Below are 25,532 nucleotides of genomic sequence, written 5' to 3'. Positions count from 1 at the left end.
GGAATAATTTTTCAGCGAAATTCAGTGTCTTTGTTCCACAAAAAATCATTTGCTGGTTATATTAGTCTTTAGACGGTATAATACACAGCAGTCCATTCCTAATAATCTTTAACAGAGTGCAATTTTGTGTTTAGAACACAGCTTTTTTTGGCTGCAGCACTGTTGTGTACTGCTGGTGTTTTACAAAAATATGTTTTTTTTAAAGGGTACTGTAGCGCATTTTTCAGCCCTCATAAAAGCATACCGCATACGTACATCTAAGTACTGTACTATTTTGTACCTGTTAATCTGTCAAGGGCCTACATACTGTGAAAGGACAGCCAAAAGTAATCACCAGCTGGTGTTTTACAAAAATACAGAGTTTTTAGGCGTATTGTAGCACATTTTTCTGCCCTTATAAGTGCATACCGCACACATACATCCAAGTAGTGAACTATTTTGTACCTGTTAATCTGTCAAGGGCTCACATACTGTGAAAGGACATTCAAAAGTAATCATCGGCTGGTGTTTTACAAAAATACAGAGTTTTTAGGCGTACTATAGCGCATTTTTCTGCCCTCATAAGTGCAGATCGCATATGTACATCTTAGTAGTGTACTATTATTTACCTGTTAATCTGTCAAGGTCCTACATACTGAGAAACTCAAGGCAAAAGTATTCACCAGCTGGTGTTCTACTCAGATACTTCTTAACGTGTACTGTAGAGCATTTTTCTGCCCTCAACAGTGCATAGCACATACCTACATCTAAGTAGTGTACTATTTTGTACCTGTTAATCTGTCAAGGGCCTACGCCTGATCTAGACAAATACTGTTTTAAGCGTAGTGAAGCGTATTGTATTCCCCTCATATACGCACTAAATATGTCAGACAGAGAAATATCAGGACATGCACAGAGGAGTGGCAGAGGCCTAAATCTTTCAGGCAGAGGTCACAGCAGACTAGGGGCGAGTGGCAGCAGGAGTCGTAGCGAGAGGCCTGAGCTCCAGTTATCAGCTAGCGGTCGTGTCTCGACCAGCAACCCATCTGCCATTGGCGATTGGTTAACACGGTCATCCACTTCATCACAAGTGACATCTGACACATCCAGTCAATAGTTGGTGGGTTCAGACACAGCCCTCAGTTGGCATGGCCCGGGAGCAGTCCCTGTCCTCCCGTTGCCTCTGTCCTATGCTGTTCCCTTCCGTACAGAAGTATCTTATGCTGTGGGTTCAGCTCCACTATTCACTGAAGACGATCTAATAGAGGACAGTCAGCAACTACTGCCTAGCCAAGAAGTGGACGAGACATCCGCCGCTTACTCCGCTAGGAGGGCAAGTAGTGATGAGGAGAGTGACGTGGAAGGCGGTGTTGCCAGGGTTCAGGGTCCTGAAGCAGACACTGTTGAGGAACCTAAGGAGGACATCAGTGACGTGCAGACACTTGTTGATGATGATGAAGTCGATTGCAAATGGGAGCCGGATGCAGAAGGGGCTTCATCATCATCAGTAGAAGAGAGTTGCAGGTTGCCCGTGAGGCAGCAGCTGAGCCAGCAAGGCGGTAGCATTGTTGGCACTCAACGTGGTGGCAGAAGTGGAAATTCTGGAGCCAAACATGTCCGGGGGAGACCACCTGCTTTGAGGCAGCCTACCTTCCCGGGAGGTAGTGGAATAGGGGTTCCTAGAGACAGTGGCAGTCAATTAGTGCAGACTGTTGGTGGGAAAATCAACTACTCGACGGTGTGGCAGTTTTTCATCAAGCATCCGGAGGAGGTTCACATAACCACATGCAAGATATGTCGGCAGAAGGTGAAGCCTGGCCAGGGTTCCAATGTTGGCACCACGGCCATGCGTCAACATATGCTTCATCACCATAAAGCAGCCAGGGAGAACCGTGGCTCTGATTTAGTGGTCCAGCCTGCTGCATCACCCAGTGGCATGCTGCTCCCTCTTTTAGCCAGCCAAGGCTCCACCACCTCAGCCGAAGGGAGCTGTGTGTCATACCCTCCTTCTGTCACTTCAGATGCTTCTGCTCCTCCTACTTTTAGTCAGCCATTCCGCCAACAATCCATCGGCGAAGCCATGTCCAAGAGACAACAGTATGCGCCCACTCATCCAACGGGTTAGAAACTGAATGTGCTCCTGTCTAAGTTGCTGGTGATGCAGTCCCTCCATTTTCAAGGGGTGGACTCTGCACCTTTCAGAGAACTGATGGATTGTGCCGAGCCGAGGTGGATAGTGCCAAGCCGTCATTTTTTTGCGAAGAAGGCAGTACCAGCCCTGCACAATTTTGTGGAAGAGAAGGTGGTCCAGTCCTTGAGCCTGTCAGTGCGTATCAAAGTGCAAGGCAGCGCCAACGTCTGCAGCTGAAACTAAAGTCAGGGACAATACATGTCCTTTACGGCTCACTGGGTGAATGTGGTTCCTGCACAGCCACAACCCCAACTTGGACAGGTCACGCCGCTTCCTCCTCCACGATTTCAGCCCATTGGTCCTGTGACAGTGTGCGACTCTGCCTCCTCATCCTCCACCGTTTCCTCAGCCTCCACTGCCCAGACAAATCTCAGTGGCCCTTCAGCATACTATGTGTGCAGGACACGGCAGTGGCACAATGTTCTTCACATGGTTTGCCTTGGCGAAAAGAGTCACACAGGGCAGGAACTGATAAAAGTCATTCTAAAGAAATCGGAGCATGGCTTACTCCACAAAAACTGGAAATGGGAACCATGGTGACTGACAATGGGAAGAACATCTTGCATGCGCTGTGACTGGGAAGGCTGAGCCATACACCGCATAGCACACGCTCCTTGAGCTGTAGCATCAGAACGGTATCCCACAACATCGTCTGATTTGTTGGAATTCCACCCTCGATGTGTTGGACCGTCTGTACGAACAGAGAAAAGCCATCACCGATTTCTTGATCATCCAAGTGGATAGGGGTATTCCCCTGTGTAACGTCAATGTGAACCAGTAGCAGCTCATACGTGACACCTGCCGTTTTCTCAGGTTCTTTGAGAAAGCCACATTATTAGTAAGTCACCAGGATTACAGGATGAACGACGTCATTCAACTTACAACACGTGTTGGAAACGATGGCTGGTCAGGGCACTGGAGACGTGGTGCCTACATCTCACGGCCACATGAGCCCTTTGGGGGCTGAACTGGAGGAGGAGGAGGGGGAGGGGCATAGTGGAGCACAGTTTAGGTTTCGCTAAATGGGCATTTTTTCTGGTAATCTTACAGGAGAGGAGGAGCAGCCAGAGGAGCTAGAGGGTTATGAGGAAGGTGAGACAGAGACACACCATGGCAGTAGGCAGTGGAGATGGAGGCAGGGAGTCCCTCCTAATTACTTGCACAAATGGCACGATGCATGCTCACCTGCTTGCGTAGTGACAGCCGGATTGTCACCATTCGGCAGCGGGATGACTTCTGGCTCTCCACCTTCTTGGACCCTCGCTACTGTCACACAATAGGGGCCTTTTTTACACCCACTGAGGGAGGACAAAATGACCTACTACAGAGACATCCTATGTAGTAAGTTGGCCGATGCCTATCAGCGCCATTGTCCATCCTCTCGCAGGTCTGAATCGGGGGGCCTCCTGCGCTCACCTTCCACTGCAATGGCTGCTGGGGAGGGATGGGGTGACAGGAGCAGTACCAGTATCAGCAGCAGCCTGAGTCTACAGTCGCTGAATGGTAGTTTTCTTCACCCGCATAGTGAAGCAACTCATCAGCAGCAGGTACACCTGGAACAGGACCTGAACCAGCAGGTGGTGGCATACCTTGACATGCCCATGCCAACACACCTTGAAGATCTGCTGGACTTCTGGGCAGCCAAACTTGATTTGTTGCCGCAACTAGCAGAGTTTTCCCTGGAAAAGCTGTCCTGCCTGGCCAGTAGTGTGCCATCAGAGTGGGTGTTTATTGCGGCAGGGGCCATAGTCACCCCAAGGAGAACTCGAAAAATGTGGAGAGACTGACCTTTGTGAAGATTAATCAGGTATAGATCAGCCAGGATTTCCACCACCAATGCCTGAAAGTGGCATGAGAGTAGATTGACCATGGTGCCACACCAACACTTTATAAATATGGATAGTGCAAAACAGATTCCGCATCAGACCTTTCTTCACCCACCTTTGTAACAGGGTACTGGTATTGCCACCCACCACTGCTACTGGGCCTAAGACATTACCTATATATGTTTATGGTAGCACTAGGTACCATACATCTTCAATGGAAATTTCAAAATTCATCTTTTATTCTTAGAGATTGTGAGGCCCTATTGTCTCCCCATGCTGACACAAACTCCAGGCAGTCATTCAGACACTATATGATCTCCTCCTACTGATGCCACCTCCAGGCTCTGTCATTGTGCTGCCATGTGACATGTGACTCCTTGTTAGATTTGGTCCTTTGTACCCACATGCCGGGGCTCGGGACACTAAAACTTCTTCCAAAACGCTCAATTTAAATTTCAAAATCATAAATATCAACGGTCTCCTCATGCTTCTGCCTACTCCAGGCTGTGCCATTCAGACACTGTATGGTCTACTCATGCTTCAGCCAACTCCAGGCTGTGTCATTCAAGCAATACATGGTTTACTGATGCTGCTAGGCCTGGGTATAAAAATGTTGTTATGGTAGCACTAGCTACCCAAAATCTTCAGTTAAAATTTCAGAATTCATCTTTTAATCTTAGGGATTGTGAAGCCCTAGTGTCTACTCATGCTGCTGCCAACTCCTGGCTATGCCATTCAGACACTATATGGTCTCCTCATGATTCAGCCAACTCCAGGCCGCATCATTCAGGCAATATATGGTTTACTGATGTTGCTGGGCCTGGGTCTGGGAATAAAAATGTTGTTATGGTAGCACTAGCTACCCAAAATCTTCGGTTCAAATTTCAGAATTCATCTTTTAATCTTAGGGATTGTGAAGTCCTAGTGTTTACTCATGCTGCTGCCAACTCCTGGCTGTGCCATGAAGACACTAAATGGTCTCCTCATGCTTCAGCCAACTCCAGGCTGTGTCATTCAGGCAATATATGGTTTACTGTTGCTACTGGGCCTGGGTCTGGGAATAAAAATGTTGTTATGGCAGCACTAGATACCCAAAATCTTTGGTTTACATTTCAGAATTAATCTTTTAATATTAGGGATTGTGAAGCACTAGTGTCTACTCATGCTGCTGCCAACTCCTGGCTATGCTATTCAGACACTAAATGGTCTCCTCATGCTTCAGTCAACTCCAGGCTGTGTCATTCAGGCAATATAAGGTTTACTGATGCTGCTGGGCCTGGGTCTGGGAATAATACTTTTGCTATGGTAGCACTAGCTACCCCAAAATCTTCGGTTTAAATTTCAGAATTAATCTTTTAATCTTAGGGATTGTGAAGCCCTAGTGTCTACGCATGCTGCTGCCAGCTCCAGGATGTGTCAATCAGCTACTATATGGTCTCCTCATGCTTCAGCCAACACCTCCACGCTGTGTCATTCAGCCACTATATGGTCTCCTCATGCTTCAGCCTCATCCAAGCTGTGTCATTCAGCCACTATATGGTCTCCTCATGCTGCCAACACCTCCACGCTGTGTCATTCAGCCACTATATGGTCTCCTCATGCTGCCAACACCTCCACGCTGTGTCATTCCGACACTATATGGTATCCTCATGCTGCCAACACCTCCACGCTGTGTCATTCAGTCACTATATGGTCTCCTCATACTGATGCCACCTCCAGGCTCTGTCATTGTGCCGCTTTGCGGCAGGGATTCTAAAAGCGATGCCTGTAATCTGCATGTCATTCTGAATAACAGTATTATTTCACTACCCCACCACACTCCATATGCGTGTTAGAACATAGCAAAGTGTTCTACACCCCCTATTGAGGTTCTCTGTAGGCCAGAAATAGCAGTTTTTAATATAGATTTGAAGCAAATAAATTTGGATAGAACCACATTTTTCCCAAAAATTTGTCAAATCAGCCAAATCAAATTTTTCAAAAGTTCACTCATCTCTAGTGCCAAACTACCATGTATTTTTTCTACTTGGTATAAGAACATACTGAGGTTAGCCGAGTCTTGCTTTTTTATCTGCTCTGTTTTAATGTCAGAGTCTAAGTGTTCACTGCTTATGCACTTCCCTCCCTGCTCTGTGTGTATGGTGCCATTGACTTGCTCACAATAACACCAATTTGGGAGAGAACATGCTAAGTGTTCACTTTTCCGGCCTCATTGTAGCAATCTGTCAAGGTCTAACCCACCAATACCCCCACCTCCTGATCAAACATGTGAATTTTTTTTTCGTAATGACAGTTCCTATTTATAGGAATAGTAGTGTGGGGATAATGTTATCTTCTATCATTTCTTTACTGAACACAGATAGCTGCAAAAAGAGCATCATAACCATAGAGTAGCACAATATATACTTTATCATATAAGTTCAGTTGGTCTTGCAAAAAACAAGCCCTCATCTGGGTCTGCAGATGGGAAAATAATGTTATGGCAAAAGGCAAGAAGGAAAAATTAAAACCTCAAAAGTGAAAATTGGCTGTGTCTTTAAGGCCAAAATGGGCCCTGTCCTTAAAGAGGAACTCAACTGCCCCAGTTTGGGACAAAATGTTCTGAACACTTGGGCAGTGGAGTATCACTTTAAAGGAGTATTACAGGATGCAAAAATAGACTGAACCCTTAATCATGGCTATCATTGCATGGGTATAATAGGAGTTTTAGGTTATGTTCACACTACGGAATGTCTGCACCGAGAATCTCCATGCGGACATTCTGCAAACTGCGCTCTAGGACCACACAGGATTGCGTCGTCTCATAGACAGCTATGCATTCCATGCGGAGTGTGCAGAAAGAATGAACCTTTTAATTATTTTGTGCACAGTGCAGCAGAATCCCATTGAATTCAGCGGGACTCTGCTGCAGCGCACTTTCCATGCGGAATTCCAATGCGGGATCTGGCACAGAAATTCTGACGAGTGAACATGGCCTTATACTATGGGAAAGAGGTGTGAACATCCTCCTGTGGTTAAATCGAAATTAGCTGGTATGAATACATGCTTGTTGAGGAAACCTTTGTTAAATGTAAATAAGTTCCAAACACAACTTACACCTTATTACAAAAGATAGAAAGGTTAAATGAAAAAAATGCAGCATTGAACATGAAGGGACATAAATATATAGCACATTACAAATTAATTAAAGTTGTTATCCACCATAAGGTGATTTTAGTGTGTACCTGGCAGGCAGTAATGGACATACTTAAGAAGGATCTGCGCTTGTCTTGGGGCTAAATGGCTATGCCATGAGATTACCATAACACTGTGGCTAGCTTTTTGTGAACTTGTATTTCCTGTTTGACATTTCTTTTTTTTACTACAAATCCCACAATTCCATTTTCCTCCCTCCCACACATCAGCCACTCCACCCACTGAAACATAAATGAGCTGCATCCATCAAAAGACCTGTGGTTTTCAATCAGGGTGCCTAGAGCTGTTGCATTAGTTGCAGATTGATCTCTCTCCCACCAAGTGATCCCTCCACCCATTGAAGCAGACAGGCTCCCTGTCATCAGCTGACTAGTGAGTCAGGTCTCGGCCGCATTGCAAGCTGGAAAAAATCCGAGACAACAGTCATTTTGTATGCTGATAAAAATAAATATTGGGGTGAAAATCGCAGAATAATTGTGATAAAACCATCAGACACAGGTACAGATACTATATTATGAACTACACAAATTTTACAGCCCCTGTAGCATAGTCAAATAAAAAAAATCCTGGAATACCCCTTTAAGCAAAATATGCTTAACATATGGATGGAGAAACAAAATGAATAAAAATCTCAATAGATTAACAATGACAGAATGGAATAAACAAAACGTAAAATAGCAATGTAAAGAAGACTAATCACTTATAGATGGTAGTAGAACAAAAAAATATATAAAGAAAATATAGTGCAAAGGTTGAATAGTGCATATAGAGGAAACACAAATAATTAGTAATGCAACATGAATTTGTATCCCCATGGAAAATCTGGTATATACCTTCAAGCTATCGGTGTTTCCAGCATATTGTTCAATAAAGTGCTTAGATGCTTCAGTGGGATGTGAATGTTATGTATATGCTCTAGTGCATATATTTTCAATTTTCCACTAGCATGTCCTATGTACCTTTTTTTTATTTTTTTTATTTTTTGCACTGTGTACAATCTATAGCATAGATTACATTCCTGCATTGGAACAATTGGATTTTATAGGTGGAGAAGGAACTACTATTAAAACATTCAGTGGGTTGCTGAGAAAAATGTGCATGTTTTACAAGGATTGACTCCACACAAATCTCCAATCTACAAGGATTGACTCCACACAAAAATCCAAGCACTAGATTTTTCCATATATAAGGCATGGCAACACATTATGTATGGTAAAATATTTATACTCAACATCCCTGGGGGACATTTTTTTCCCCTAGGGACAGTGAGGATATAAAGTTTGTAAGTTACCCCTGCTGCCCTGTAAGTAGTCCCCTGGACAAGGAGCTATACTCACCTAGTCCCATCGCTCCCCCTCGGCTTGATTGACAGCTCTGCTCTGTCTGCTTAGGATTCAGAGCAATAATGCGGGCCGTCAATCACACCAAGGGGGTCTCACTACAGCCGGAGCGACGGGACTAGGTAAGTATAGCTCCGCGCCCAGAGGACTGATTATGGGGTTACGGGGATAACTTACAAACTTCATATCCTCACCATCCCTGAGGGCAAAAAAATTACCCTGGGATGGTGAAGATTAAGATTTTACCATATATAACACGTTGCCAAGCATTATAAAGTGGCATTGCTGGCAGCAGATAAAGAAGAACTGATCATTTTCAGTTTTGTCAGTGCTCAATACAATAAAGAGATTATTTAACACAACTGATCTAATGTGAAATCTAATTTTTGGTTCATACATAGAACTGAGAGATTGTTTTTAACAATCTCACAAACTGAAGAAAATAGAGGACTGAACTCCGTAACTAAAGTTGGTGTTTGAATTTTTGTTTGTCGTTATTTTCAGTGGATCCTTTTGTTATGCAATTATTCAGAACATGTTTACTGTGATATTTACAACTCTGGAAATCAACCATTCATTGTACCCCTGTTTGAAACAAATGGGAATTTTCACCCATTTTCATTTGTGTGGTGACTGGTTCTGCCAGAACCCATGGGGTTAATGATTTCTAGCCCTGTTGTTTGTTTTGGTTGCTGGGACGACGCCACTGTGAACCTGGTTGTGGTTAAGCTTACTGAGCCAATTAGATTCCTCCTGGTTGCAGCTCAGGCATATATAAGGAGGCCCTTTTCAGTCATTCTCTGTTTATGATAGTTCTTAATAACTTACCTAGCTATCTCTGTACTCATTCTGTTTAATCTGGTTTTGTGACTTCTGGCTTGGCTTTTGACTTGATACCCTGTTACTGTACTTCGTGCTCTCCAGGTTTAGACTCGGCCCTCTGACTACGTATTTTTGTGTGTGCGTGTTTAGGTTTGTTTTCTGTTAGTCGTGTACCTCCAGCCTTTCCCGTCCTTTTGTCAGTTTTGTAGTTTATTGTTTTGACTTTTTGACTGTCCCTCACTTATTTAGGAAGGGTCTGTCACCGTGGTTATGGACCTGTTGTCTAGGGCAGGTAAGTAAGTAGGCAGGGACAGGGGAGTGGGCGAGAATAGTGTGCACTCCTTCCCTGCCCAGATGTGACAATTTGTTTCTAATCATGATTTGTTGATTATTTGCTTCTCTGTTATGATGACACATGTGATCTATCTTTATGGGTACAGTATACAATAATAATTCCTTTAATTTAAAATTTACTTATCATCACATCCCAGTGAGATTGTTTTTCTCGATTTTCATGTACAAGGCATCACTGGACATCCCATTCTTACTCATACGTTTCATATATGTTGTTACTAGAGATGTCGCGAATTGTTCGCCCGCGAACAGTTCCCGGCGAACTTAGCATGTTCGCGTTCGCATCGCTGGGCGAACATATGTGAAGTTCGATCCGCCCCCTATACTTTAACATTGCAGTAAACTTTGACCCTGTGAGTCAGTCAGCAGACACATTACAGCCAATCAGCAGCAGTCCCTCCCTTCCAGACCCTCCTACCTCTTGCACGGACGCCATTTTACCCTCATTCAGCATGCTGCAGGCTTAGGAAGTGTAGGGTCAGAGAAGCTGCTCCTGCTACATAGGGAAAGCGATAGCTAGGTTGCTGCTAGGTGGTGTATTCAGGGTCCATTTTACTTCTAAAGCACTAGTGTAACATCTGCTTTAAGGACAGCACCCAAAAAAGCCCTTTTTAGGGCTGAAAGATATCAGTCCGTGTGTTTTGCAACAGCTGGAGGCACCCTGGTTGGGGACCACTGCTTAAAAGGGGAACTACGCTGGCAAGCTTTTTTTTCTTTAAAGCAACTAATTACTACAGTATTCAAAGGGCTGAAATATATCACTCTGTGTGTTTTGCAACAGCTGGAGGCACCCTGGTTGGGGACCACTGCATAAAAGGGGAACTCCGCTGGCAAGCTTTTTTTCTTTAAACCAACTAACTACTACAGTATTCAAAGGGCTGAAATATATCAGTCTGTGTGTTTTTGCAACAGCTGGAGGCACCCTGGTTGGGGACCACTGCATAAAAGGGGAACTCCGCTGGCAAGCTTTTTTTCTTTAAGGAAACTAACTACTACAGTATTCAAAGGGCTGAAATATATCAGTTCGTGTGTTTTGCAACAGCTGGAGGCACCCTGGTTGGGGACAACTGCTTAAAAGGGGAACTCCGCTGGCAAGATTTTTTTTCTTTAAAGCAACTAACTACTACAGTATTCAAAGGGCTGAAATACATCAGTCTGTGTGTTTTGCAACAGCTGGAGGCACCCTGGTTGGGGACCACTGCTTAAAAGGGGAACTCCGCTGGCAAGCTTTTTTGCTCATTGTCACACTAGTGCAGATCACATTAGGTGTGACAGTTGTGCAAATTTAAAAAAAATATACCTTTTTGGCTGTTAAATAAAACCAGTCGTCACTGTCAGTTCACATCAAAGTTACCAGTTTTTTTGCCTGAAAGACAAATTGTGTCACCCTAGTGCAAATCACATTTTAAGGGGGGATATGATAAATGTATATAAGTATATTAATTGCCCATACAAAAAATATGGGGAAAAACAGTTCCAGGTTAAACCCCCCAAAGTACAAGGGGGCACTCCCTCCGTCTGGAGAAGAAAAAGTTTAGTCTCAAGGGGCGACACACCTTCTTTACCATGAGGACTGTGAACTTATGGAACAGTCTACCTCAGGAACTGGTCATAGCAGGAAAAATTAACAGCTTTAAAACTGGATTAGATACATTCCTGGAACAAAGTAACATTAATGCTTATGAAGAAATATAAAATCCCATCCCTTCCCCAATATCGTGCCACACCCCTACCCTTCAATTCCCTGGTTGAACTTGATGGACTTATGTCTTTTTTCAACCGTACTAACTATGTAACTATTTAACATTAGGTGTGACAGTTGTGCAAATAAAAATAAAAAATAAACCTTTTTTGGCTATTAAATAAAACCAGTCGTCACTGTCAGTTCACGTCACAGTTGCCAGATTTTTTGCCTGCAGGGCAAATTGTGTCACCCTAGTGCAAATCACATTAGGTGTGACAGTTGTGCAAATTTAAAAGAAAAATACCTTTTTTGGCTGTTAAATAAAACCAGTCGTCACTGTCCGTTCACGTCAAAGTTAACAGTTTTTTTGCCAGCAGGGCAAATTGTGTCACCCTAGTGCAAATCACATTAGGTGTGACAGTTGTGAAAATTAAAAAAAAAAAATCCTTTTTTGGCTGTTAAATAAAACCAGTCTTCACTGTCAGTTCACGTCAAAGTTACCATTTTTTTTTTTGCCTGCAGGGCAAATTGTGTCACCCTAGTGCAAATCACATTTGGTATGACACTTGTGCAAATTTAACCAAAAAAATGAAAGGCAGAGGAAGGCTACCCCGCAGGGGCCGTCGTGGTGCTGGGATTCCCTTTGGCCCTAGAATGGACAATGTTCAGAGGCCACGTACCCTAAAGTTCTGAGGACTTAGTTGACTGGCTATCACAAGACACCCACTCTACTACAACTTCTACTAGGAACCTTGACGCACCATCCTTCTCCTCTAGCTTAGCTTCGGGCACCTCTCATGCTACTACTTGCCCGCCTGCCGCCACCACCAACACTAGCCCCACAGCAGCTTTACTTGATCCTTCAGAGGTTCAGAGGAGTTATTTACACATCAGTTTGAAGACATGAGTGATGCGCAACCATTATTGCCAGAGGATGTAGTTAACAGGGATATGTCTCAGTCAGGCAGCATTACACACATGGACGTACGGTGTGATGATGTTGTACCCGCTGCTGCTTCCTTTCTTGAGGTGTCAGATAGCGGTGAAGGTGTTGATGATGACAATGTGTCCGTGGATGCCACGTCGGTGCCCGCTAGAAGAGAAGAAGAGGGGGAAACTTCAGATGGGGAGACAGAGAGGAGGAGGAGACGAGTTGGAAGCAGCAGGAGCTAGTGGCACAGTCAGACAGCATGCATCGGCACCCGGGGTAAGCCAGACGGGACACCAATCAATGCATGCTGTTGCCACCACCAGAATGCCATCATCGCAGAGCTCAGCAGTGTGGCATTTTTTTGTGTGTGTCTGCCTCTGACAACAGCGAGGCCATTTGCAACCTGTGCCAGAAGAAACTGAGTCGTGGGGTGTCCAACACCCACCTAGGCACAACTGCTTTGCGAAGGCACATGATGTCACATTACAAACGCCTATGGGATCAACACGTCAGTACAAGCAGCACACAAAGTCAAAGCCGCCATCCTCCTCCTGGTCCAGCATCTTCAGCCAGGTCAACCACTGCTGCCCTCCTTGCCCCCTCTCAACCATCCGCCTCTACATCTCTCACCTTGAGCAGTTCCTGCTCATCTGCCCACAGTCAGGTGTCTGTCAAGGAGATGTTTGAGCGCAAGAAGACAATGTCTCAAAGTCACCCCCTAGCCCAGCGTCTGACAGCTGGCTCGTCGGAACTGCTAGCTCGCCAGCTTTTACCATACAAGCTGGTGGAGTCTGAGGCCTTTAAAAAAATTTGTAGCCATTGGGACACTGCAGTGGAAGATACCCGGACAAATTTTTTTTGCACAAAAGGCAATCCCTAACCTTTACTCCATTGTGCAAAAGGAAATCATGGCATGTCTGGCACACAGTGTAGGGGCAAGGGTCCATCTGACCACTGATATCTGGTCTGCAAAGCATGGTCAGGGCAGGTATATCACCTACACTGCGCATTGTGTAAAAATGACGATGGCTGCCAAGCATGGAATGCATGGCTCTGCAGTTGAGTTGGTGACACTGCCATGACTTGCAGGCAGGCCTGCTGCCACCTCCTCTACTCCTCCTACTCCATCCTCTTCCATAACCTCCTCAGCCGTGTCCTCTTCCACTGCTGAGTCTTGCTCCACATCACCGGCACCCCCTAGCTCCCCAGGTGCTATTCCACATCCCAGATACGGCAGTGTCACGCCATCTTGGGGTTGACTTGCCTCAAAGCGGAGAGTCACACCGCACCACCGTAATGCATTATAGAGTCTTCTGGACTTTATGATAATTTAAACTTGAATTTTCAAGAGTACTAACCATTACACAAAGGAACACTTGTTGTGTGTGAGTTTTTAACTTACATTTTCAAAAGTAAAATACAGAGAGGGAAGAACTATGTTTCTTTATTTGATGAAAACATTTATTTATTTCTCCATCCTGCATTATAGAGTCTTGGACTCTTGGATATGCGCTTGTTCTTATATTTAAGCCATGTGTACATGCCTAATTTTTCTGGCCTCTGGTGCTGCACTTTTTCTGCTGCTGTAATTTTTCTGGCCGCTGTTTTCATCTTGATTTGATGAAAAATGTTATTTTGAAAAGGATTTCTCTGTGATTTTCACCGTCCTGCATCCTAGAGTCTTCTGGACTTTTGGATATGCGCTTGTTCTTATATTTCAGCCATGTGTAATGTGTACATGCCTAATTTGTCTGGCCTCTGGTGCTGCACTTTTTCTGCTTCTGCAATTTTTCTGGCCGCTGCTTTCATCTTGATTTGATGAAACATTTTATTTGGAAAAGGATTTCTCTGTGATTTTCACCATCCTGCATCATAGAGTCTTCTGGACTTTCTGATAATTTAAACTTGAATTTTCCAGAGTACTTACCATTATACCAAGCAACGCTTGTTGCGTGTGAATTTTAAACTTAAATTTTCAAAAATAAAATACAGAGAGGGATGAACTCTGTTTCTTCATTTGATGAAAAATTTTATTTAGAAAATAATTTCTTTGTCTGTTTCTCCGTCCTGCATTATAGAGTCTTCTGGACTCTTGGATATGTGCTTGTTCTTATTTTTCAGCCATGTGTACATGCCTAATTTTTCTGGCCTCTGGTGCTGCACTTTTTATGCTGCCACAATTTTTCTGGGCGCTGCTACAGCTGCGCCTGCAACAATACCAAATTTTTGAGCCATGTGTACATGCCTAATTTTTCTGGTACTCTCTGCTGACATCTCTGTCCATTTTGGCAACTGTGCATATTAGATGTATGGTAAGGGTAGCATTGTGGCTCAGAGGTTAGCACTGCTGCCTTGCAGCACTGGGGCCTTGGGTTCAAATCCCACTATGTGCTGCCTAAAGGGGGATCTAAATATGTGCTGCCTAACATGGGGGAATCTATGTGATGCCTAAAGGGGGGATCTAACTATGTGCTGCCTAAAGGGAGGCTCTAACTATGTGCTGCCTAAAGGGAGGCTCTAACTATGTGCTGCCTAATATGGGGGAATCTATGTGTTGTCTAAAGGGGGGATCTAACTATGTGCTGCCTAAAGGGGGCTAAAGCACGTTATTCCAAACCATTTAGGAATGTTAGGTGATTTATGCCCTTTATGAATTAAAACCAGACTCTGCATCAACTATGTAATTTTCCATGGGAGTTTTGCAATGGATCCCACTCCCGCACGCCACAGTCCAGATGTCAGTCCCCTTGAAACAATTTTTAAATCACTATTGTGGCCAGAAAGAGTCCCTGTGGGTTTTAAAATTCGCCTGCCCATTGAAGTCAATGGCGGTTCACCGGTTCGCAAACTTTTGCGGAAGTTCGCGTTCGCGGTCCGCGAGCCGAAAATGTTATGTTCGCAACATCACTAGTTGTTACATGCCAAATCTAATCATACTTTTCATACCATAAGGTCAATTAATGTGGCAAAATTGACACAACAGCTAAGAATTGCAATAATTCTGTTGATTTGTCTTATTAAATCAATAACTATTGTCCTCCATATTCCAACAGGGAATATAATGATGTAATGATATTACGAAGAGTAAATATCCTTAAGAGTAAAAATTGTCCTGAATTATTGCATGAGAAAAGAACCACTGAAAATAATCTCCCATCGAGCACCTATGAAACAGAAAATATTATTAGTTCTTCCTCTTCCACTGTCAGCAATACCACTTGGCTTTCATTAAGGGGGTTTTATAGGTAGGGAATAAAGCCTTTTAAAACATACAAATTTACTCAACAATTCACTGAATTTTTTGAAAGCAGTGGCTCTTCAACCTATAAAATCCAGATGTACCTCAATTGCAATGGCAAGAATGTATATTTTTTTTAAATAATTGGGCAGGTGAAAAAAGTTGCATTCCAGAGTACTCTTTAAAGGGGTAGTCCAGTGGTGAAAAACGTATCCCCAATCCTAAGGATAGGGGATAGGTTTGAGATCGCGGGGGGTCCGACCGCTGGGGCCCCCTGCGATCTCTCTGTATGGGGGCCAGGCTCTCCGGCCAGATAGCGGGTGTCGACCCCCGCACGAAGCGGCGGCCGACACGCCCCCTCAATACATCTCTATGGCAGAGCCGGAGATTGCCGAAGGCAGCGCTTCGGCTCTGCCATAGAGTTGTATTAAGGGAGCGTGTCGGCCGCCACTTCGTGCGGAGGTCGACACGCCGCCTTCCCGCGGGCTGTCGGGGCTCCGTACAGGAAATGGCAGGGGGCCCCAGTGGTCGGACCCCGCACGATCTCAAACTTATCCCCTATCCTTAGGATAGGGGATAAGTTGTTTACCACTGGGTCACCACTGGACTACTCCTTTAAAGGTCTATTCACACATACAGTGTCCTACACAGATTTGAAGCTGTGTTCAGTTATTTAGTTAATGTACATTCACACATACAGGTTCTGCTGCATATTTTTCCTGCATATTTTGTGCAGCTGATTTTGCTACCCATTGACTTCAATGTGCAGCAAAAATATGGATCAAATCTTGTATGTGTGAATGTACCCATATCATTTAAATTTGCAGCATAAAATCTGCAGGATCATGTATGTGCAGAATACTGTAAATGTAGATATACCCATAATTGTCAGCTTTGAGCAATGGAGGCAGGACCCAGCATGAAGGCAGAGATGTTGGGTATACTGGGTCCCATTGTACAAAGCTAACGATTAACATATTAGCTATGGAGGCTAATAGTGAATCTATCTTCAGAACTCGACCAAAGATCCAGGCCAGGTTACACATCTAATCACCCCTGCACCTAATCAGGACACTTGTATCTATTGGCATGGATCAAAGAAATTTTTGTCTTCCATTCTGGGAATTTTGGAAACATATTGGCCCTCATTTACTATTGCAAACCCGACATGTTTTGGCTGTTTGAGCGCCAGATTCTGTCGCATTGCACCAGAAATGCTGTCTGCTCCAGATGTTGCGCCTGAATTTGCGGCAGAATTGAAAAAAACCCGACTAACTCTCCATTTTGGTAAGAAAACCTGAAAAAGGGGCGTGACTGCTGGGAAAAGGGGGCGTATTCTCCGAAAAGGGTGTGTTTCCGACATTTTCACAAAAAAACAACATATTTACTAAGGTTTCTACAGAAAATGTGGTGGATTTGAGCTGAGGAAAACCAGACAGATCAGAGCATGTGTAAAAAAAAAAAGCAAAATGTAGGGAAAGTGGAAAATGTAGGGAAACCTTAGTAAATACTGTGGAAAATAAATTGTAGGGAATTAAAACCCACAAAGAAACCTAAACTCCACTCTTAGTAAATAAGGGCCAATGTGCACTAGTGTTAAGTGCGAATATTTGAAATGCAAATTTTTTCCGAGATTATCGGCACGTCGAGATTTCGCGAATATTTAGAATATAGGGATATATATTTGTAATGATGAATATTAGTTTTTTTTATGTGAATATTTATGCGAATATGAGCACTTCTAGACTGGATACTGACCCCTCCCTTCTTTTAGGTGAAATATATTATACTATGCTCATCTTGGTCCTTTTTTTTTTAGGGTCTTGATCATTTTAGTTATGCTTGGGTCAGATTCTAAGCCACAAATATATATTTTTAAGCATTAACAAAATGGTGTGTTACAAAGGTGCTATATGTATATATTTTAAGTGTTAAAATTAGTAATAAATTCCTGGCAGCAAATGGGATAACAACCAGCCTGGGAAGATAATACCTAAGAGAGTTATTTGGCCTTCATTACTTCTTATTATTGATGATTAATATATTTATGCGTAAGTAAGTAAAAAATTACTTAAACTAACAAACAGTATCAAAGATGCAGTTATTAAAATTTCTTATCAATAGGTTTTTAAACAGGTTACCATGTGGTATTTATATTAGCTTATACCCAGTCACTGCTAATAGTAAAGTTCTGGTGCTATACAAATAAAGTGCCAGATTTATTAGATGGCATAGCAAAATGATAAGGTCGCCTCATCACTGCATGGAGTTCTACTCCTTAAAATGTATAGAGAAAGGAGAAGGAGGCAGTACACAAGATGAGACGCAACTGCATTAATGACATACCTCTATATCTATATTTGTATTATAATGTCCACATATGACTACGTTGCACCCTTTTTAAATCACAAGGCTTTTACTTAGATTTTTTTTAACCCCAAATAATCTTATCTAAATTTGCCTGTGTGATTTAAATACAACTTGACACAAAATAATTGAATTGAAATGTATACCAGAAACCATAACAAATTACTTTGATGTTGCGTTAGTGTTAACAATCAATCAAAGCTTCAAGATCCACACACTCCGGAACAAGGATCCAATAAACTGAAACAACTCTTTCGTAAATTCAATTGACCAAGATGATTTATCGCTAGATCTACTAAACTATCCCATAATAACACTGTTCACTTATTAAACCTCCTTGGTATTATTTACAGTTTTATTAAACTAGACCATTATATGTTAAACATCATGTGCAAATTGTATTTTTTTTTGTTTAAAATAATATGATGCTTTATATGGTAGAAGATGCAATAAATATGACAGAAAACATGGTGGACATGGAGTTTACCTTATTTATCAACATATGACTCTCATTTTTTCCCTAAATACATTAAATTATACCAGTTTTAGAATATGGAACACAGCACTACATATTATATGTATGTGTGTGTGTGTGTGTGTGTGTGTGTGTGTGTGTGCATGTATGTATATATATAATGTCAAGATTTTTTTTCTTGCAGAGGCATCATAACTGGTGTGTGGAGCTTTGTAATCCATTAGCATTCCACTGCCTCAATTCAGCCCCTACAACATGGGAATATTGGTCACTGCCAAGATCCTATGGAGGAAGGAGACAGTAGGGCTCAGAAGTGCATTGCATATTTATAATAATATTAATTAATATTCCATTGGATCCTGGCAGCATCCATTATTTAAATTTTGCAGGAGCTGGAGTGGTCAATTGAGGCATTGGATACCGCACCCTGGCATTTTGGGGAGGAGTGGTCGCAATGAAAGAATATTGTTTGCATATCGTTTCTATGTGTGTTGTACATGCATTTGGACAACCCCGTTTGGTAAAGGGTTTAAAAAAAAAAATTATAATAACTTTGTCATTGTCTATTGTTTGGAGTTTTTTTTCACATAAAAGCACCTTCTATTTGTTTGTTTGTAGTGGTATATTTGCACTCCACTGGTTATTCTGGGAAGAGGGAATATGCAAATAAGCTCAAAGAGTTCTGTGATTGAGCTGCTTTGCATATTTCCTCATATATATATATATATATATATATATATATATATATATATATATATACACAGCAACAGAAGAATGCAGCAGCACACTGCCAGCACAAGGATATAGGTGCAACATGAATATGCAGTTAAAACATGGAGAGCTATACAGCTATGGTGTAATAGATGCAAATGTGAAACTATGAAATAGTGAGGCACTTAGCTCGCAAATTTGTCTCCGCCGGCGGTCAAATAGCTTGGACCGTCCCACCGCGATAAGGTAGCCTCCTGGGACGGACCCTACACTGTGAATATGCCTCTGTGTGAACAGTTCAGTAAGCATGGCAGGATCTGGAACATCCAAGCCACCTTATATACACACCTGATAGAGGTGGGTGGGGTGCAAGGCCAACATGGAGGTAGCCACTCCCCCGTATGTGCAATACAGACAAAGAATAAGTCAGCCAGCACTTTAGTTGATACCAAACTATTATATGGACCTGGCCTACAGGCCTATAGGTCCATAGCTGTATAGCTCTCCATGTTTTAACTGCATATTCATGTTGCACCTATATCCTTGTGCTGGCAGTGTGCTGCTGCATTCTTCTGTTGCTGTATATCTAGCCTAGTAGCGTGCACCTGTAGGCCAGGTCCATATAATAGTTTGGTATCAACTAAAGTGCTGGCTGACTTATTCTTTGTCTGTATTGCACATACGAGGGAGTGGCTACCTCCATGTTGGCCTTGCACCCCACCCACCTCTATCAGGTGTGTATATAAGGTGGCTTGGATGTTCCAGATCCTGCCATGCTTACTGAACTGTTCACACAGAGGCATATTCACAGTGTAGGGTCCGTCCCAGGAGGCTACCTTATCGCGGTGGGACGGTCCAAGCTATTTGACCGCCGGCGGAGACAAATTTGCGAGCTAAGTGCCTCACTATTTCATAGTTTCACATTTGCATCTATTACACCATAGCTGTATAGCTCTCCATGTTTTAACTGCATATTCATGTTGCACCTATATCCTTGTGCTGGCAGTGTGCTGCTGCATTCTTCTGTTGTTGTATATCTAGCCTAGTAGCGTGCACCTGTAGGCCCGGTCCATATAATAGTTTGGTATCAACTAAAGTGCTGGCTGACTTATTCTTTGTCTATATATATATATATATATATATATATATATATATATATATATAGTGCATCTCTCTCTCTCTCTCTCTCAATATTCGCGAATATGTGCATATATTTTCGCATATGCGCATAAAATTTTGCATATGCAAAATAAAATGAATATTTGTAATTACGAATATATAGTGCTATATTCGTCATATTCGCAAATATGCGATATTCGCGATTAAAATTCGAATTGCGAATATTCGCAAGCAACACTATCAGGGGGTACAGCCAATACTCCAGTAAGGGGCCCAAGCCCCCGCTGCAGCACCAGCACAGAAGCAGAAGACCTCGGTGGTCTCATGCTTCTGTACATCTGCTGGCCATATCATTCACCTCCCTCCTTCTCTTTTTACCCCCTGTGCCACATAATTTCCTCTTAATCCCCTTGTGCTATTTAATTCCCCCTTTTATCCCCCTTTGCAACTTCATAAAAAGGGGGGTGATGAATTTACACGGAGGGTAATAAAGGAGGAATGAAATGGCACAGGGGGATCAAGGGGAAATGACATGGCACAGGGGGTAATGGGGGTATAATTTGGCAAAAGGCATAAGGTGACACAGTGTATACAAGGGGATGAAATTATACAGGGGAGGGATTAGGGGTGATTAAACGTCACTGGGAGATTCTACTGTAATATTACATTTTTTATCAGGTTTAGAGGTAATTACTAGAGATGAGCGATTTTCAGAAAAATTTGGTTCGGTCCGAATTTATTTGAAGCGAATTGTTATGAAAAACTGCTATTTCTGGCCTACAGAGAGCCTCAATATGGGTGTAGAACACTTTGCATTGCTGTAACACGCTTAGGGTGTGTGTTAGGTTAGTGAAATAATACTGTTATTCAGTATGAAATGCAGATACTGTTATTCAGTATGAAATGCAGTATGAAATGCAGAGCGTTGCGGTGTCCTGATCAGCTAGGACGCGAGCGGAGGTCCTCTTACCTTCCTCCGGCGCGTCCATTTGGCAATTAATTGCTCCAAGCCTGAGATGCAGGCTTGAGCAATCGACCGCCAATAACACTGATCAATGCAAAGCTATGGCTTTGCAGTGAACAGTGTATAAGATCATTGTGTGCAGTGTTATGGCCCCCTATGGGAGCTATAACACTGCAAAAAAAGGGTAAAAAAAAAAGTTAATAAATGTCAAAAACATGTAAATAAAAATAAATATAAACATATGTGGTATCACCACATGTGTAAATGGCTGAACTATAAAAATATATCATTAATTAAACTGCACGGTCAATGGCGTACGCGCAAAAAAATTCCAACTTCCAAAATAACATATTTTGGTCACTTTTAGCATCATGAAAAAATGAATAAAAAGCGATCAAAAAGTCCGATCAATACAAAAATGGTACCGCTAAAAACTTCAGATCACGGTGCAAAAAAATAAGCCCCCATACCACCCCATACGCGTAAAAATTAAAAAGTTATAGGGGTCAGAAGATGACAATTTTAAACCTATTAATTTTCCTGCATGTAGTTATGATTTTTTCCAGAAGTACGACAAAATCAAACCTATATAAGTAGGGTATCATTTTAATCGTATGGATCTACAGAATAAACAAAAGGTGTCATTTTTACCGAAAAATTTGCTGCGTAGAAATGGAAGCCCCCAAAATTTTAAAAATTGTGTTTTTTCTTCAATTTTGTTGCACAATGATTTTTTTTCCCGTTTTGCCATAGATGTTTGGGTAAAATTACTGATGTCACTGCAAAGTAGAATTTGTGGTGCAAAAAATAAGCCATCATATGGATTTTCAGGTGCAAAATTGAAAGGGTTATGATTTTTAAAAGGTGAGGAGGAAAAAACAAAAGTGCAAAAATGGAAAAACCCGTTGTCCTTAAAGGGGTACTCCGCCCCAGACATCTTATCCCCTATCCAAAGGATAGGGGATAAGATGTCAGATTGCCACGGTCGCTCTGCTGGGGAGCCCCGGGATCGCTGCTGCAGCACCCCACTATCATTACAGCACAGAGCAAGTCCGCTCTGTGCGGAATGACGGGCGATACAGGGGACGGAGCAGTGTGACGTCATGGCTCCGCCCCTCGTGACATCACAGCCCGTCCCCTTAATGCAAGTCTATGACAGGGGGCGTGACGACCGCCACGCCCCCTCCCATAGACATGTATTGAGGGGGGGCGTGCAGTGACCTCACGAGGGGCGGAGCCATGGCGTAACGATGCTCCGGCCCCTGTATTGCCCGTCATTACGCACAGAGCGAACTTGCTCTGTGCAGTAATGATAGCGCGGTGCCGCAGCGGGGATCCCGGGCCTTCCCAGCAGCGGGACCGCGGCGATCTGACATCTTATCCCTATCCTTTGGATAAGGGATAAGATGTCTGGGGCGGAGTACCCCTTTAAGGGGTTAAATTGAAAATTTATGGTAGTTAGTGCTACCATAAAAATGTTTAAGTAATGTCCCAGCAGAATGAGGAGACCATAGAGTTGCTGAATGACACAACCTAGAGTTGGCGACAGCATTAGGAGACAATCGGGCTTCACAATTCCTAAGATTAAAAGATGAATTTTCTAATTTAAATTGAAGATTTATGGTTGCTAGTGCTACCATAAAAATGTTTAGGTAATGTCCCAGCAGCATGAGAATACCATATAGTAGCTGAATGACACTGCTTGATGTTGACAGCAGCATGTGGAGACCATAGGGCCTCACAATCCCTAAGATAAAAAGATGAATTTTAAGGTTTAAACTGAAGATTTATGGCTGGTAGTGCTACCTTAAAAATGTTTAAGTAATGTACAAGCAGCATGAGGAGACCAAATAGTGGCTGAATGATACAGCCTGGAGTTAGCGACAGCATGAGGAGACAATAGGGCTTCACAATCCCTAAGATTAATCCCTTAATGACCATGGACATAAATATACGTCCTGGTGTGGCGGTTCTTAGTGCACAGGACATACATTAATGTCCTGTGTATGACCGCGAGCATCGGAGCGGTGCTCGCGTCATACACAGGACATAAATGTAGGCCAGGAGTCTATTCGGTAATGTCCAACATCCACGATCGCGCAGATGTCTGCCATTAACCCCTCAGATGCTACGATCAGTACAGATCACTGCATCTGCAGCAATGCACAAGTTAAAATAGATGATCGGATCGCCCGCAGTGCTTCCGCGGGGATCTAACCATCTGTAATGGCGGACGGAGGTCCCCTCACCTGCCTCCGTCCATCTCCCGGCGTCTCCTGCTCTAGTCTGAGATAGAGCAGACCAGAGCAGAAGATCACCGATAACACTGATCAGTGCTATGCCCTATGCATAGCATTGAACAGTATTAGCAATCAAACGATTGCTATAGATAGATGGAAATATACAAGAGTTATGGATTTTAGAAGGTGAGGAGGGAAAAAAAGAAAACACAAAAATAAAATTGGCCTGGTACTTAAGGTTAAAATGGGCTTGGTCCTTAAGGGGTTAAAAGATGAATTTTCAAATTTAAATTGAAGATTTATGGTAGCTAGTGCTGCCTTAACAGATTTTTAAGTAATGTACAAGCAGCATGAGGAGTACATAAAGTGGCTGAATGACACAGCCTGGAGGTGGCAGCAGCATGAGAACATATAGTGGCTGAATGACACAGCCTGGAGTTTGCGGCAGCATGAGGAGACAATATAGTAGCTGAATGACACAGCCTGATGTTGGCAGCAGCATGTGGAGACCATATGGTGGCTGAAAGACACAGCCTGGAGTTTACAGCAGCATGAGGAGACCATATGGTGGCTGAATGACACAGCTTGGAGTTTGCAGCAGCATGAGGAGACCATATGGTGGTTTAATGACACAGCCTGGAGTTTGCAGCAGCTTGAGGAGACCATATAGTGGCTGAATTAAACAGCCTGTATTTTGCTGCAACATGAGGAGAACATATGGTGGCTGAAAGACACAGCCTGAAGGTGGCGGCAGCATGAGGATAACATATGGTGGCAGAATGAGACAGCCTGGAGGTGGCAGCAGCAGCATTAGGAGTCCTGAAAGTGATCCAGTAACAGATTGGTGCTGTGGCTGGCAATACCGGTACCAGCTGACAAACTTGGGTGAAAAAAGGTCTGATGCAGAGGAATGTTTGTAACAGGGGAGCAGAGCCTTAAATCTGCTTTGCACTATCCATATTTGGGAGGTGTTGGTGGGACACCATGGTCAATCTACTCTGATGCATTAGACATTGGCGGGTGGAAATCCTAGCTGATCCATGCCTGATTCATCTTCAAGGTCAATCTCTTCACATTTTTCATCGACAGACGAGTTCTCCTTGGGGTGATTATGGCCCCCGCTGCACTAAAGACCTGCTCTGATGGCACACTACTGGCCAGGCAGGACAGCTTTTTCAGGGCAAACTCTGCTAGTTGTGGCCACAAATCAATTTTGGCTGCCCAGAAATCCAGCAGATCTTCAAGGTGTGTTGGCATGAGCATGTCAAGGTATGCCACCCCCTGCTTGTTCAGGTCCTGCTCCAGGTCTGTGGCTGATGAGTTGCTTCTCTATGCGGGTGAAGAAAGGTATTCATCAGCGACTGTAGACTCAGGCTGCTGCTGATGGAGCTGGTACTGCTCCTGCCACTCCACCCCTCCCCAGCATCCATGGCAGAGGAAGGTGAGTGGAAGGCGACCCCCGAGTCAGACCTGCGAGAGGATGGACGATGGTGAGGCCAACTGACTACGTAGGATGTCTCTGTAGTAGGTCAGTTTGTCCTCCCTCTCAGTGGGTGTAAAAAAGTCCCCCATTTTGTGCCGTCAGCGAGGGTCCAATAAGGTGGAGAGACAGAAACCATGCCGTTGCCGAATGGTGACAATTTGGCAGTTACTACGCAAGCAACTGAGCATGCATCGTGCCATTTGTGCAAGTGACTCGGAGGGACTCCCTGCCTCCATCACCACTGCTTACTGCCACGGTGTGTCTGGGTCCTCTGTCTTGCCTTCCTCATAACCCTCTAGCTCTCCTGGTTGCTCCTGCTCCTCTTATACTGTCATATGATTAGAAAAATGGCCCATTTTGCGAAACCTAAACTGTGCTCCACTTTGACCCTTCTCTCCTCCTCCAGTTCAGTCCTAACAGGGCTCATGTGGCCGTGAGATGGAGGCGCCACGTCTCCCTTACCCTGACCAGCCATCATTTCCAACATGTGTTGTAGGAAATGAAGCAGTGAAATGACGTTGTTCATCCCGTAATCCTTGCTATTGACTAATAATGTGGCTTCCTCAAATGGCCTGAGCAAACGGCAGGTGTCACGTATGAGCTGCCACTGGTT

The 25,532-nt window shown here is 43.5% G+C and overlaps 1 protein-coding gene across 1 annotated transcript in view; it reads left to right on the top strand.

The window, feature by feature from the left end:
- LOC130362620 (proton-coupled folate transporter-like) overlaps positions 1 to 25,532 on the top strand; it is a 752,995-nt gene that overhangs the window by 470,856 nt on the left and 256,607 nt on the right. The window lies entirely within an intron of this gene.

Source organism: Hyla sarda, chromosome 3, assembly GCF_029499605.1.
Source record: "Hyla sarda isolate aHylSar1 chromosome 3, aHylSar1.hap1, whole genome shotgun sequence".
Taxonomy (NCBI): domain Eukaryota; kingdom Metazoa; phylum Chordata; class Amphibia; order Anura; family Hylidae; genus Hyla; species Hyla sarda.
This window is presented reverse-complemented; position numbering and strand designations above follow the sequence as displayed.